At 58.8% G+C, this 15,000-nt stretch overlaps 1 non-coding gene across 1 annotated transcript; it reads left to right on the top strand.

Moving 5' to 3' along the window:
• Window positions 1-13,879: 13,879 nt before the first annotated feature.
• On the top strand, window positions 13,880-13,998 carry LOC131864217 (5S ribosomal RNA). Its single transcript, XR_009363056.1, has one exon. It is a non-coding gene; the product is annotated as a 5S ribosomal RNA (ribosomal RNA).
• Window positions 13,999-15,000: the final 1,002 nt, after the last annotated feature.

Raw genomic sequence — 15,000 nt, 5'->3', positions numbered from 1 at the left:
GAGACATCCATTTCCCAGGCATATGCCCCCTACGCACTTTTGGTGGTGCACCCCGCACGAACAATCCCGCCTCGACCAGCCTGAACAATTCCCCTCTCGAAGGAAGGCCTCGGCCTTAATCGTCCACGACAAACAGCTCGACGAGGCATGAAGCACCCACGGGAGCCGGAGCACGACGATGCAGAGTCTCGGTTCACAGGAGCCTGGGAAGAACATCCCGTACGGAACCCTTTACCCGAAAACATCCGAACCGCACATGCTCGCGACAGTCCTGCCGTTAGAGAATGCACCGTGCACGCGACCGAGTAAGGCCACTCAGAGACATCCATTTCCCAGGTATATGCCCCCTACGCACTTTTGGTGGCGCAACTCGCACGAACAGTCCCACCTCGACCCCGTATACAAGCTTTTTTGCCTCGAAGAGTTCGTCGGAGACGAAGAAGCAACCTTCAGTGCAACCGTAGCACTCTTTTGTGCAACCGCCCAAACAACGCCCCCTCTACCCTCTGTCGAAACACTCGGCATTGCTGCTCCCTAAGGTGAGCTTCTCCTCATAGGCAATTCCGCTCTTATCCGGTCACGTTTGTGTGCCCGAATTTCGCAAGGCAACCTCCATGGGACATGGAAAAGACTCGAGAAGAGAGCTCGCTCACGGGAGAGAGAAGCCAAGGAGACCACGAGAGTGCTGAGAGTGGGACAGCGCTGAATAGGCGGGAGAAGCCTGCGCGTATAAACGGAGATATATATCCAATTGCAACGAAGGAACGTGCCAAAGATCGAGAACAATGGCAGAAATGCTAGTAACGTGCACTTCGGGACCAACGCATCACCGGAAGACAACCGCCAAACATCGAAAGAGTCGCGATGCTCCGCAACCTACGTGCAAAGCGGTCGCACACCGGGTAAGGGAGTGAGAGCCCCAAACATAGCTGGGCGAGGCGCTCACTCCGCTCTTTAATATCTCGTTAATACCGCCAAGGAAATGGCACAAGCACACACACACAAGCATCCTCGGAAGAGGACAGTTCGAGTGACAGGTCAAATCCAAGAGTTCCGAAGACTACCTCCAGGAACAATCGGGAACAAGACCGATTACAAGTCGTCGAGTCTGTTACTGGGCGAACACGAGATGCGCACAGGAAATCGATCAGCCCTCACAATGGCCCAAGGCCAGAGATCGGACTGCTACGATTTACCCCAACAATCATCGTGCCACTCTTCGCAGAGAGGTGATAGACGCCAACGAGCCCGCGCATAGCAATCGAGGTGTAAAAAGGGCGTTGAAGGCAGGAAGCCTGGACGAAAGAGGCTACGAGGTCACCTCGAAGCGGTCTAAGAATCGGGCGCACTTGGGGCGACTACCAGTGCCAACCCCTTATCCCGCGGTGCGTCCGACACACAGAAATTTCCAAGGCGGCCAAGGAGCCTCCCCGCATAGCAATCGGGGTGTGAGGTTACGGATGCAGCATTGATAGCAATCGAGGTGGGAGGCGAAGGATGCAGAAGTGAGAGCCGAGGGATGTAGCAGAGATAGCAATCGGGGTGTGTGATGCAGAAGAGATAGCAATCGAGGTGTGCGGTGGGAAGGGCCCAGCAGCCAGAATGCATGAAGCGACGGATGAAGCAGTGATGACAACCGGGCTGTGAGGAGAGGAGGGATGCAGCCAAGAAAGCAATCAGGGCTCGAGGCAAGGGATGCATCAAGGATAGCAATCATGTTGTGAGGCGAGATTCCAAAGGCTAAACGTGAGAGGCTGCAGGGTCGACTCAGAGAGGTCTATGCATGTGAGAGGCTGAAAGCAAGGTCAACTCGGAGCGGTCTATGCATCGGGCGCGCTTGGGGCGACTACCAGTGCCAACCCCTTATCCCGCGACGCGTCCGACAAAGAGAACGTTCCAAGGCGGCAGAGGAGGTTACCAGCCGAAGGATGCAGTAGCAATAACAGGTATAGTTCCGCGGCGGCCGAGAAGACTCACCGCATAGGAATCGGGATGCGAGGCGAGGGATGCGGCGGGAAGGCCCCGACGGCTAAACGGAAGAGGCTGCAGGGCCGCCTCGGAATGGTCCAAGCATCGGACGCGATTGGGACGACTACCAGTGCCAACCCCTTATCCCGCGATGCGTCCGATACACAGATAGTTCCAAGGCGGCCGAGGAGCCTCACCGCATATCAATCGGGGTGCGAGGCGAGGGATGGGGCGGGAAGGCCCCAACGGCTAGACGGAAGAGGCTTCAGGGCCACCTCGGAATGCTCCAAGCATCGGACGCGCTTGGGGCGACTACCAGTGCCAACCCCTTATCCCGCGATGCGTCCGATACACAGATGGTTCCAAGGCGGCCGAGGAGCCTCACCGCATAGCAATCGGGGGTGCGAGGCGAGGGATGGGGCGGGAAGGCCCCAACGGCTAGACGGAAGAGGCTTCAGGGCCGCCTCGGAATGGTCCAAGCATCGGACGCGCTTGGGGCGACTACCAGTGACAACCCCTCATCCCGCGATGCGTCCGATACGAAGATGGTTCCAAGGCGGCCGAGGAGCCTCACCGCATAGCAATCGGGGTGCGAGGTGGGGGATGCGGCGAGATGGCCCCAACGGCTAGACGGAAGAGGCCACAGGGCCGCGTCGGAATAGTCCAAGCATCGGACGCGCTTGGGGCGACTACCAGTGACAACCCCTTATCCCGCGATGCGTCCGATACGAAGATAGTTCCAAGGCGGCCGAGGAGCCTCACCGCATAGCAATCCGGGTGCGAGGTGGGGGATGCGGCGAGATGGCCCCAACGGCTAGACGGAAGAGGCTGCAGGGCCGCCTCGGAATAGTCCAAGCATCGGACGCGCTTGGGGCGACTACCAGTGACAACCCCTTATCCCGCGATGCTTCCGATACGAAGACAGTTCCAAGGCGGCCGAGGAGCCTCACCGCATAGCAATGGGGGTGCGAGGTGAGGGATGCGGCGAGATGGCCCCAACGGCTAGACGGAAGAGGCCACAGGGCCGCCTCGGAATAGTCCAAGCATCGGACGCGCTTGGGGCGACTACCAGTGACAACCCCTTATCCCGCGATGCATCCGATACGAAGATAGTTCCCAGGCGGCCGAGGAGCCTCACCGCATAGCAATCGGGGTGCGAGGCGAGGGATGCGGCGAGATGGCCCCAAAGGGTAGACGGAAGAGGCTGCGGGGCCGCCTCGGAATAGTCCAAGCATCGAACGCGCTTGGGGCGACTACCACTGCCAACCCCTTATCCCGCGATGCGTCCGATACACAGATAGTTCCGAGGCGGCCGAGGAGCTGGGGGATGCGGCGAGATGGCCCCAACGGCTAGACGGAAGAGGCTGCAGGGCCGCCTCGGAATAGTCCAAGCATCGGACGCGCTTGGGGCGACTACCAGTGACAACCCCTTATCCCGCGATGCGTCCGATACACAGATAGTTCCGAGGCGGCCAAGGAGCCTCACCGCATAGCAATCGTGGTGCGAGGTGGGGGATGCAGCGAGATGGCCCCAACGGCTAGACGGAAGAGGCTGCAGGGCCGCCTCGGAATGGTCCAAGCATCGGACGCGCTTGGGGCGACTACCACTGCCAACCCCTTATCCCGCGATGCGTCCGATACACAGATAGTTCCAAGGCGGCCGAGGAGCCTCACCGAATAGCAATCGGGGTGCGAGGCGAGGGATGCGGCGAGAAAGCCCCAACGGCTAGAGGGAAGAGGCTTCAGGTCCGCCTCGGAATGGTCCAAGCATCGGACGCGCTTGGGGCGACTACCAGTGACAACCCCTTATCCCGCGACGCGTCCGATACACAGATAGTTCCAAGGCGGCCGAGGAGCCTCACCGCATAGCAATCGGGGTGCGAGGCGAGGGATGCGGCGAGAAGGACCCAACGGCTAGACGGAAGAGGCTTCAGGGCCGCCTCGGAATGGTCCAAGCATCGGACGCGCTTGGGGCGACTACCAGTGACAACCCCTTATCCCGCGACGCGTCCGATACACAGATAGTTCCAAGGCGGCCGAGGAGCCTCACCGCATAGCAATCGGGGTGCGAGGCGAGGGATGCGGCGAGAAGGACCCAACGGCTAGACGGAAGAGGCTTCAGGTCCGCCTCGGAATGGTCCAAGCATCGGACGCGCTTGGGGCGACTACCAGTGACAACCCCTTATCCCGCGACGCGTCCGATACACAGATAGTTCCAAGGCGGCCGAGGAGCCTCACCGCATAGCAATCGGGGTGCGAGGCGAGGGATGCGGCGAGAAGGACCCAACGGCTAGACGGAAGAGGCTTCAGGGCCGCCTCGGAATGGTCCAAGCATCGGACGCGCTTGGGGCGACTACCAGTGACAACCCCTTATCCCGCGATGCGTCCGATACACAGATAGTTCCAAGGCGGCCGAGGAGCCTCACCGCATAGCAATCGGGGTGCGAGGCGAGGGATGCGGCGAGAAGGACCCAACGGCTAGACGGAAGAGGCTTCAGGGCCGCCTCGGAATGGTCCAAGCATCGGACGCGCTTGGGGCGACTACCAGTGACAACCCCTTATCCCGCGACGCGTCCGATACACAGATAGTTCCAAGGCGGCCGAGGAGCCTCACCGCATAGCAATCGGGGTGCGAGGCGAGGGATGCGGCAAGAAGGACCCAACGGCTAGACGGAAGAGGCTTCAGGGCCGCCTCGGAATGGTCCAAGCATCGGACGCGCTTGGGGCGACTACCAGTGACAACCCCTTATCCCGCGACGCGTCCGATACACAGATAGTTCCAAGGCGGCCGAGGAGCCTCACCGCATAGCAATCGGGGTGCGAGGCGAGGGATGCGGCGAGAAGGACCCAACGGCTAGACGGAAGAGGCTTCAGGTCCGCCTCGGAATGGTCCAAGCATCGGACGCGCTTGGGGCGACTACCAGTGACAACCCCTTATCCCGCGACGCGTCCGATACACAGATAGTTCCAAGGCGGCCGAGGAGCCTCACCGCATAGCAATCGGGGTGCGAGGCGAGGGATGCGGCGAGAAGGACCCAACGGCTAGACGGAAGAGGCTTCAGGGCCGCCTCGGAATGGTCCAAGCATCGGACGCGCTTGGGGCGACTACCAGTGACAACCCCTTATCCCGCGACGCGTCCGATACACAGATAGTTCCAAGGCGGCCGAGGAGCCTCACCGCATAGCAATCGGGGTGCGAGGCGAGGGATGCGGCGAGAAGGACCCAACGGCTAGACGGAAGAGGCTTCAGGGCCGCCTCGGAATGGTCCAAGCATCGGACGCGCTTGGGGCGACTACCAGTGACAACCCCTTATCCCGCGATGCGTCCGATACACAGATAGTTCCAAGGCGGCCGAGGAGCCTCACCGCATAGCAATCGGGGTGCGAGGCGAGGGATGCGGCGAGAAGGACCCAACGGCTAGACGGAAGAGGCTTCAGGGCCGCCTCGGAATGGTCCAAGCATCGGACGCGCTTGGGGCGACTACCAGTGACAACCCCTTATCCCGCGACGCGTCCGATACACAGATAGTTCCAAGGCGGCCGAGGAGCCTCACCGCATAGCAATCGGGGTGCGAGGCGAGGGATGCGGCGAGAAGGACCCAACGGCTAGACGGAAGAGGCTTCAGGGCCGCCTCGGAATGGTCCAAGCATCGGACGCGCTTGGGGCGACTACCAGTGACAACCCCTTATCCCGCGACGCGTCCGATACACAGATAGTTCCAAGGCGGCCGAGGAGCCTCACCGCATAGCAATCGGGGTGCGAGGCGAGGGATGCGGCGAGAAGGACCCAACGGCTAGACGGAAGAGGCTTCAGGGCCGCCTCGGAATGGTCCAAGCATCGGACGCGCTTGGGGCGACTACCAGTGACAACCCCTTATCCCGCGACGCGTCCGATACACAGATAGTTCCAAGGCGGCCGAGGAGCCTCACCGCATAGCAATCGGGGTGCGAGGCGAGGGATGCGGCGAGAAGGACCCAACGGCTAGACGGAAGAGGCTTCAGGGCCGCCTGGGAATGGTCCATGCATCGCACGCGCTTGGGGCGACTACCAGTGACAACCCCTTATCCCGCGACGCGTCCGATACACAGATAGTTCCAAGGCGGCCGAGGAGCCTCATCGCATAGCAATCGGGGTGCGAGGCGAGGGATGCGGCGAGAAGGACCCAACGGCTAGACGGAAGAGGCTTCAGGGCCGCCTCGGAATGGTCCAAGCATCGGACGCGCTTGGGGCGACTACCAGTGACAACCCCTTATCCCGCGACGCGTCCGATACACAGATAGTTCCAAGGCGGCCGAGGAGCCTCACCGCATAGCAATCGGGGTGCGAGTCGAGGGATGCGGCGAGAAGGACCCAACGGCTAGACGGAAGAGGCTTCAGGGCCGCCTCGGAATGGTCCAAGCATCGGACGCGCTTGGGGCGACTACCAGTGACAACCCCTTATCCCGCGATGCGTCTGATACACAGATAGTTCCAAGGCGGCCGAGGAGCCTCACCGCATAGCAATCGGGGTGCGAGGCAAGGGATGCGGCGAGAAGGACCCAACGGCTAGACGGAAGAGGCTTCAGGGCCGCCTCGGAATGGTCCAAGCATCGGACGCGCTTGGGGCGACTACCGTTGCCAACCCCTTATCCCGCGATGCGTCTGATACACAGATAGTTCCGAGGCGGCCGAGGAGCCTCACCGCATAGCAATCGGGTTGCGAGGCAGATTATTGGGAAGGGAACCCCCTGGGATGCGGCTCAAGCAGTGCCCAAAGGGACTGGAATGCGGAATCACATCGAGAGACCCAAATGCTATACGAGGGCTCAAATCGAATTATCGATTTGGCCACGACATGGACGCATCGGAACGACTACCTTTGCCGAACCACTCGCAATTGCATCCATACCGAAACCAATAGACATTTCCGTTAGAGCCCTCGCATAGCATTCGGGAATCTCGCATGCCCCTCTAAATCGACCAATGCTGGCGCTCAACGAAAATCCGAGCGCTACCACCGTTCGAGCGCCAGCATTGGTCGAGTTAGAGGGGCACGGGGGAGAATGCTCCAGTCAACACCTCCCCTATATAAGTTATTTGTCCGATTCTCGCACAACCGTAGTCTGCCTCGTCGAATCAAACAACGGTCCCAGATTCCGACTTCCGTTCCGTAGAGACCCAAAAGCTAGATGGAGGCTCGCAAGAAAGAGAGTCGGCGCATAGCAATCGGGTTTCTCGAACGTTTAGGGACCGAGCTCACTTGCGGATAGGGCAAAATCCGCCAAGCAACCCAAAAGCTAGACGGGGGCTCGAATCGAATCGCCTAGGCGGCCACAACAACGACGTGTTGGATCGACTACCAGTGCCAAACCATTCAGCAAGACTAGTCTGTGTCGAGGCCGGATAGAGATTCTCAGAGAGCGCCCGTATAGCATTTAGGAGACCTGCCGCGTCCCTCACACTCGACAAATGGTGGTGCACGTTTATAAATCCGAGCGATCCCAACCCTTTCAAGCACCAACATCGGTCGAGATAGAGGGGCACGGAGGGGGCTGCGTGAGACAACACAGTCCCCTATATAAGTTATTTGTCCGATTCTCACACATCCGAAGAATGGTCATCAAATCGGACAACAGCCCAAACTTCCGACTTCCGTCCCAGAAAGCCCAAGAGCTATCTAAAACGTTCATGGCCGGAACTCGATCGCGGCTATACCAGTCCGCCAAGCAACCCAAAAGCTAGACTGGAGCTCTAGTCGAATCACCTCTGTGGCCATTGCAAGGACGTGTTGGAGCGACTACCATTGCCGAACCATTCCGCAGGTCGAGTCCATACCAAGGCCGCATAGAGATTCACGATGAGCTCCTGCATAGCAATCAGGAGACTTGCCGTGTCCATCACAATCGATAAATCCTGGTGCAAGATTTTTGCATCCGAGCGCTCCAACCAGTCGAGCACCAGCATCAATCGACATAAACGGGCACGGGGGGAGGATGCTCGAGAACACTACCTCCCCTATATAAGTTATTTGTCCGATTCTCAAGCAGCCGAAGTCTGGTCATCGAATCGGGTCAAAGACCACAACTTCCGACTTTACCCACAATGCAAGTCATCGAATCGAACATCGGCCCCCGAGTCGGACTCCATGCGTATGTCAGGTCATCGGACCCAAATTCCGCCTTCCTGCGCATGGCGGGCCATCAATATCAACTCGGTCATCGGACCCAAACTCCGCCTTTCTGCGCATGGCACGCCTTCAAATCGGTCATCGGACCCAAATTCCGCCTTCCTGTGCATGGCGGGCCATCAACATCAACTCGGTCATCGGACCCAAATTCCGCCTTTCTGCGCATGGCACGCCATCAACTCGGTCATCGGACCCAAATTCCGCCTTCCTGCGCATGGCAGGTCATCGGACACAAATTCAGACCTCGCCAATATGCCTACGTATCGAATCGGTCATCGGACCCAACTTCCGACTTCATCCATACTGTAGGGTCTTTGAGGTTGGCGCGGTGCGCTCAACCCGGGGAGTCGACCCATCGAAGCATACACCTCCCCTATATAAGCTATTTGTCCGATTCCCACACCTGTGTAGTTTGCACCTCTGACCAGGACATCGACCCCAACTTCCGAACTCGACTGCAACGACGGCACCAGCGCCTTGGTGCGCACCTTGCGACGCACAGTCCCAACATTCGCCTTCCTGCACATGGCAGGTCATCGGACCCAAATTCCGACCTCGCGAGTATGCCTACATATCGAATCGGTCATCGGACACAACTTCCGACTTCATCCATACCGTAGGGTCTTTGAGGTTGGCGCGGTGCGCTCAACCCGGGGAGTCGACCCAACGAAGCATACACCTCCCCTATATAAGCTATTTGTCCGATTCCCACACCTGTGTAGTTTGCACCTCCGATCAGGACATCGACCCCAACTTCCGAACTCGCCTGCAACGACCGAACCAGCGCCTTGGTGCGCACCTTGCAACGCACAGTGCCAACATTCGCCTTCCTGCACATGGCAGGTCATCGGACCCAAATTCCGACCTCGCGAGTATGCCTACATATCGAATCGGTCATCGGACCCAACTTCCGACTTCATCCATACCGTAGGGTCTTTGAGGTTGGCGCGGTGCGCTCAACCCGGGGAGTCGACCCAACGAAGCATACACCTCCCCTATATAAGCTATTTGTCCGATTCCCACACCTGTGTAGCTTGCACCTCCGATCAGGACATCGACCCCAACTTCCGAACTCGACTAAAAAGACCGCACCAGCACCTTGGTGTGCACCTTGCAACGCACAGTGCCAACATTCGCCTTCCTGCACATGGCAGGTCATCGGACCCAAATTCCGACCTCATGAGCATACCTACTAATCGAATCGGTCATCGGACCCAACTTCCGACTTCATCCATACCGTAGGGTCTTTGAGGTTGGCGCGGTGCGCTCAACCTGGGGAGTCGACCCATCGAAGCATACACCTCCCCTATATAAGCTATTTGTCCGATTCCGACACCTGTGTAGTTTGCACCTCCGCTCAGGACATCGACCCCAACTTCCGAACTCGCCTGCAACGACCGAACCAGCGCCTTGGTGCGCACCAAAAGTGCGCACTTTTGGAGGGCACTTTTGTGCGCTCCAAAGGTGCGCACTTTTGGAGGGCACTTTTGTGCGCTCCAAAGGTGCGCACTTTTGGAGGGCACTTTTTGGAGGGCACTTTTGTGCGCTCCAAAGGTGCGCACTTTTGGAGGGCACTTTTTGGAGGGCACTTTTCTGCGCTCCAAAGGTGCGCACTTTTGGAGGGCACTTTTCTGCGCTCCAAAGGTGCGCACTTTTGGAGGGCACTTTTTGGAGGGCACTTTTCTGCGCTCCAAAGGTGCGCACTTTTGGAGGGCACTTTTTGGAGGGCACTTTTCTGCGCTCCAAAGGTGCGCACTTTTGGAGGGCACTTTTGTGCACTCCAAAGGTGCACACTTTTGGAGGGCACTTTTTGGAGGGCACTTTTCTGCACTCCAAAGGTGCGCACTTTTGGAGGGCACTTTTTGGAGGGCACTTTTGTGCGCTCCAAAGGTGCGCACTTTTGGAGGGCACTTTTTGGAGGGCACTTTTGTGCGCTCCAAAGGTGCGCACTTTTGGAGGGCACTTTTGTGCACTCCAAAGGTGCGCACTTTTGGAGGGCACTTTTCCTGCGCTCCAAAGGTGCACACCTAGGTGAGCACCTTCGACCACACCTTGTAGCACACCAAACTCTGACTTTCGACTTCATCCGCAATGCAGGGTCTTTGAGGTTGGCGCAATGCGCACAACCAGGGGAGTCGACCCATCAAACCCAACACCTCCCCTATATAAGCTATTTGTCTGATTCTCATACATGCGTAGCCTGCAGGAGCAATTAGGACATCGACCCCAACTTTCGGCTTCTAAACGAAAACAAGGTCTTTGAGGTTGGTGTAATGCGAACAACTAGGGGAGTCAACCCATCAAACCCAACACCTCCCCTATATAAGCTATTTGTCTGATTCTCATACATGTGTAGTCTACAGGAGCAATTAGGACATCGACCCCAACTTTTGACTTCTTAACGAAAACAAGGTCTTTGAGGTTGACGTAATGCGCACAACCAGGGGAGTCGACCCATCAAACCCAACACCTCCCCTATATAAGCTATTTGTCCGATTCTCATACATGTGTAGCCTACAGGAGCCATTAGGACATTGACCCCAACTTTTGACTTCTTAACGAAAACAAGGTCTTTGAGGTTGGCGTAATGCGCACAACCAAGGGAGTTGACCCATCAAACCCAACACCTCCCCTATATAAGCTATTTGTCTGATTCTCATACATGTGTAGCCTGCAACAACGATTAGGACATCCACCCCAACTTCTGAATTCGTCTGCGTTGACCGCACCAAAGGTGCACGCCTTGGTGCTCACCAAAATCCGACTTCCGACTTCTTCTGCTATGCGGGGTCTTTGAGGTTGGCGCAGTGCGCACAACCAGGGGAGTCAACCCACCGAATGCAACACCTCCCCTATATAAGCTATTTGTCTGATTCTCATACATGCGTAGACTGCAGCAATGATTAGGACATCCACCCCAACTTTTGACTTCTTAAACAAGACAGGGTCTTTGAAGTTGGTGCAGTGCACACAACCAGGGGAGTCGACCCATCAAACGCAACACCTCCCCTATATAAAGCTATTTGTCCGATTCTCATACGTGTAGTCTGCAGCAGCGATTAGGACATCGACCCCAACTTCCGAATTCGTTTGCATTGACCGCACCAAAGGTGCACGCCTTGGTGTGCACCTTGGAGTGCACTTTGGTGCTCACCTCGGTGCACACTTTGGTGTGCACCTCGGTGTGCACCAAAGGTGCGCACCTTGGAGCGCACCAAAGGTGTACACTTTGGAGCGCACCACATAGGGTCTTTGAGAGGTTGGCGCAGTGCGCACACCAAGGTGGGTGTTGAGGTGCGTGCCGAGGTGGGTGGGTGCTAGGGTGCGCTCCATGGTGGGTGCCAGGGTGGGTGCGTGCTAGGGTGGATTCCAAAGAGGGTCATAGGGTGGGTGCCAAGGTGGGTTGGTGATATAGTGGGTTCAAAGGTGGGTACTAGGGTGGGTTCCAAGGTGGGTCACAAGTTGGGTGCCAGGATGCGTGGGTGTTAGGTTGGGTGCCAAGGTGGGCTCCTGCGTGGGTGGGTGCTAGGGTGGGTTTCAAGGTGGACGCGAGGGCGGGTGCCAAGGTGGGTAACAAGTTGGGTGTTAGGATGGGTGAGTGCTAGAGTGGGTGCCAAGGTGGGTGGGTGCTAAGGTGGATGCCAAGGTGGTTCACAGGGTGGGTGGGTTCTAGGGTGAGTTCCAAGGTGGGTCACAGGTTTAGTGCTAGGGTGCGTGTCAAGGCGGGTGTCGAGGTGCCTGGGTGCTAGGGTGTGGATGCCAATGTGGGTCATAGGGTGGGTACTAGGGTGGGCTGCAATGTGGGTGCCAAGGTGGGTAACATGCTCGGTTGGTTCTAAATTGGGTGTCAGGGTGGGTGTGCACCCACCTTGCCCGAGGTGGGTGCCAAGGTGCCAGTGTGGGTGGGTGCTAAGGTGGATGCCAAGGTGGGTGAGAAGGTGGGTGATAGGTTGAGTGGTAGGATGGGTGGGTGCCAAGATGGGTCACAGGGTGGGTGCAAGGGTGGGTAGGTGCTAGGGTTGGTGTCAGGGTGGGTGGGTGCTAGGTTGGGTTCCAAGGTGGGTGCGAGGGTGAGTGTCAAGGTGGGTCACAGGTTAGGTGCTAGGATGGGTGAGTGCTAGGGTGCAAAGGTGCCAGGGTGGGTGCTAGGATGGGTCGATGCTAGGGTGAGTGGCAAGGTGGGTCCACAAGTGTCAAGGTGGGTGCCGAGGTGGGTGCCAACTTGGGTTCCAAGGTGGGTGCCAAGTGGGCGACTGCTATGGTGGATGCCAAGGTGGGTCACGGGGTGGGTGCCAAGTTGCTAGGTTGTGTTCCAAGGTGGGTGCCAACGTGGCTGCTAGGGTGCGTGGGTTAAAGGGTGTGTCACAACGTGGGTGCCAGGATGGGTGCGCACCCACACTGGCCAAGACGGGTGCAAGGTTGGGTTCCAAGCCCGGTCACAGGCTGGGTGCTAGGATGGGTGGGTGCCAAGGTGGGCACCAGGGTGGGTGCACCCACCCTGGCCAAGGTGGGTCACGGGGTGGGTCCTAGGGTGGGTAACGGGGTGGGTACTAAGGTGCGTGCCAAGGTGGGTCATGGGGTGGGTGCCAAGGTGGGCACCAGGGTGGGTGTGCACCAACCCTAGCCAGGGTAGGTCACGGGGTGGTTGTCGGGGTGGGCGTCAAGGAGCCAAGGTGGGTGGCAAGTAGCCAAGTTGCGTGCCAAGGTGGGTGTCGGGGTGGGTGCCAAGGATCCAAGGTGGGTGCCAAGGAACCAAGGTGGGTGTCTGGGTGGGTGCCGAGGTGGGAGCCAGGGTGGGTCCCAAGGTGAGTGCAAAGGTGGGTGCCAGGGTCAAGGTGAGTGCCAATGTGGGTTCCAAGGTGCCAGGGTCAGGGTGAGTGCCAATGTGGGTTCAAAGGTGCTAAGTTGGGTGCGAGGTTGGGTGCGAGGGTGGGTGGGTGCCAAGGTGTGCTAGGTGGAAGCCCGGGTGGGTCGGCATCCCATGGGTGTCGAGTTGGGTGCCTGATGGGTGCTTCTTGTCAAGTTTTAGTCGTCGGGACTCATTTCGAGCCTTAGAGGTCGTTTCTTGTCCGGTTGCCCTGTCTTCGACCTGGGAACCCAATTTTGGTCCTCGGGTCCCATTTTTTTTTGTCTCGCATCCCACTTTTGGCCTGTGGCCTTTTCGGGGTCGATTCTCGTTTTGGGCATCAGAGCATGTTTCTTCTCCTAAAACCCAATATTTGTTTATTAAGTCTCGGAACACATTTTTGTTCTCGTGGACCCATCATGGGTCTTGGAACGCATTTGTGGTCCTTGGGTCCCATTTTGCATCCCGAAACTTGTGTTTTGGTGCTTGATCCCTATTTTGGGTGCCCACCTTGCACCAAGTGCGCACCCGGGGCAAACCGAGCGCCTTGGTGCACCGGGGCAAGATCGAGCGTGCACCCGAGGCGCCCCGAACATGCACCAAGGTGCACTCGGCCCACATGTGAGCGCAGGTCGTTGCGCCCGAGGTGGTGTGTGGGCACCGCGTTGCAGACGGGACACTGCACGCACACGACGCCCCGTCCAGGTGCACGCACGTAGGCCGGGCCGGGTGCACACCCGACGCCCTAGCAAGGTGCGCGCACCCGGGCAGGGCTCACACTTGGCGAACGGGGCGCACTTCGCGAGGGAGGGTGTGCACCTCGACGGGGGTGGGTGGCCGGGGTGGATTCGCACGTGGGTCGCGGTTTGCTAAGTACACACTGCGACAAGCTCATAACGGGTGCGATCATACCAGCGTTAGTGCACCGGATCCCATCAGAACTCCGCAGTTAAGCGCGCTTGGGCCGGAGTAGTACTGGGATGGGTGACCTCCCGGGAAGTCCCGGTGTTGCACCCTTTTTTAGTTTTTCGCCGGGCGTCGCAATGCTATTTGAATAAACCTTTTGCCCGTTTGCGTTCTCGTCGGGGCCGGGCCGGGCCGGGGTGCGCTGCCCGCACTACCGCGCGCGCGGGGGGCGACACCGAGCGCGCACCCGAGGCGCCCCGAGCACACAGGCCACGGTGCAACCCGGGCGTTGTGCGCGCACCCCGGTGCGCCCGAGGTGCTGCGCGCGCACCCAGGTGAAATCGGTGTGCACCTCGGCCAGTGCGCGCTCGGTCGAGTCGCGCACGTTGGCCAAGGTGCACGGTGATGTTTCTTACTCTAAGGTTCCGCACCAGACGCCCGGGACAGGTGAGCGAAGCTGGGCGGGGCCGGGTGCGCGGCCGGGGCAGGTGCACGCAGCTGGAGAGAGCTTTGGAGCACACCAGAGGTGCGCACCTTGGAGCACACTTCGGAGCGCACCAATGATGCGCTCCATTCAAAAGTTTCCTGAAAAGGCAAAAAAAGTTGAGATTATAGAATTTCCCACTTGAGAGATTGTAAAAAAAAAAAATTTAAAATGAAGGAAACGCGGGTGCCAAGGTGTGCGCGCCCGGGTGCGCAGCCCAGCCAAGGTGTGCGCACCAAGGCGCCCACCCTGGCGAAGGTGCACGCAAGGTGCGCACCCGAGGCAAACCGGACAATTAACCCAACTTTCGACTTCGCGCGCACCTGCGCACCTTGGAGCGCACTTCGGAGCGCTCCTTGTTGCGCACCAATCTTGGGCACCTCGGAGTGCACCATGGCGCCCACCAAGGTGCGCACCCGGGGCAAACCGAGCTCCGACTTCGTGCGCACCTTGGAGCGCACGAAAGGTGCGCACCATGGCGCCCACCAAGGTGCGCAGCCCAGCCAAGGCGTGCGCATCAAGGTGCGCACCCTGGCGAAGGTGCGCACCCGGGGCAAACCGAGCTCCGACTTCGTGCGCACCTTGGAGCGCACAAAGGGTGCGCAACCCAGCCAAGGTGTGCGCACCCC

This window comes from Cryptomeria japonica, unplaced genomic scaffold (assembly GCF_030272615.1).
Source record: "Cryptomeria japonica unplaced genomic scaffold, Sugi_1.0 HiC_scaffold_80, whole genome shotgun sequence".
In the NCBI taxonomy this organism is placed as follows: domain Eukaryota; kingdom Viridiplantae; phylum Streptophyta; class Pinopsida; order Cupressales; family Cupressaceae; genus Cryptomeria; species Cryptomeria japonica.
Note: the sequence above shows the minus strand (reverse complement) of the source record. Positions and strands in the feature narration are given on the sequence as shown.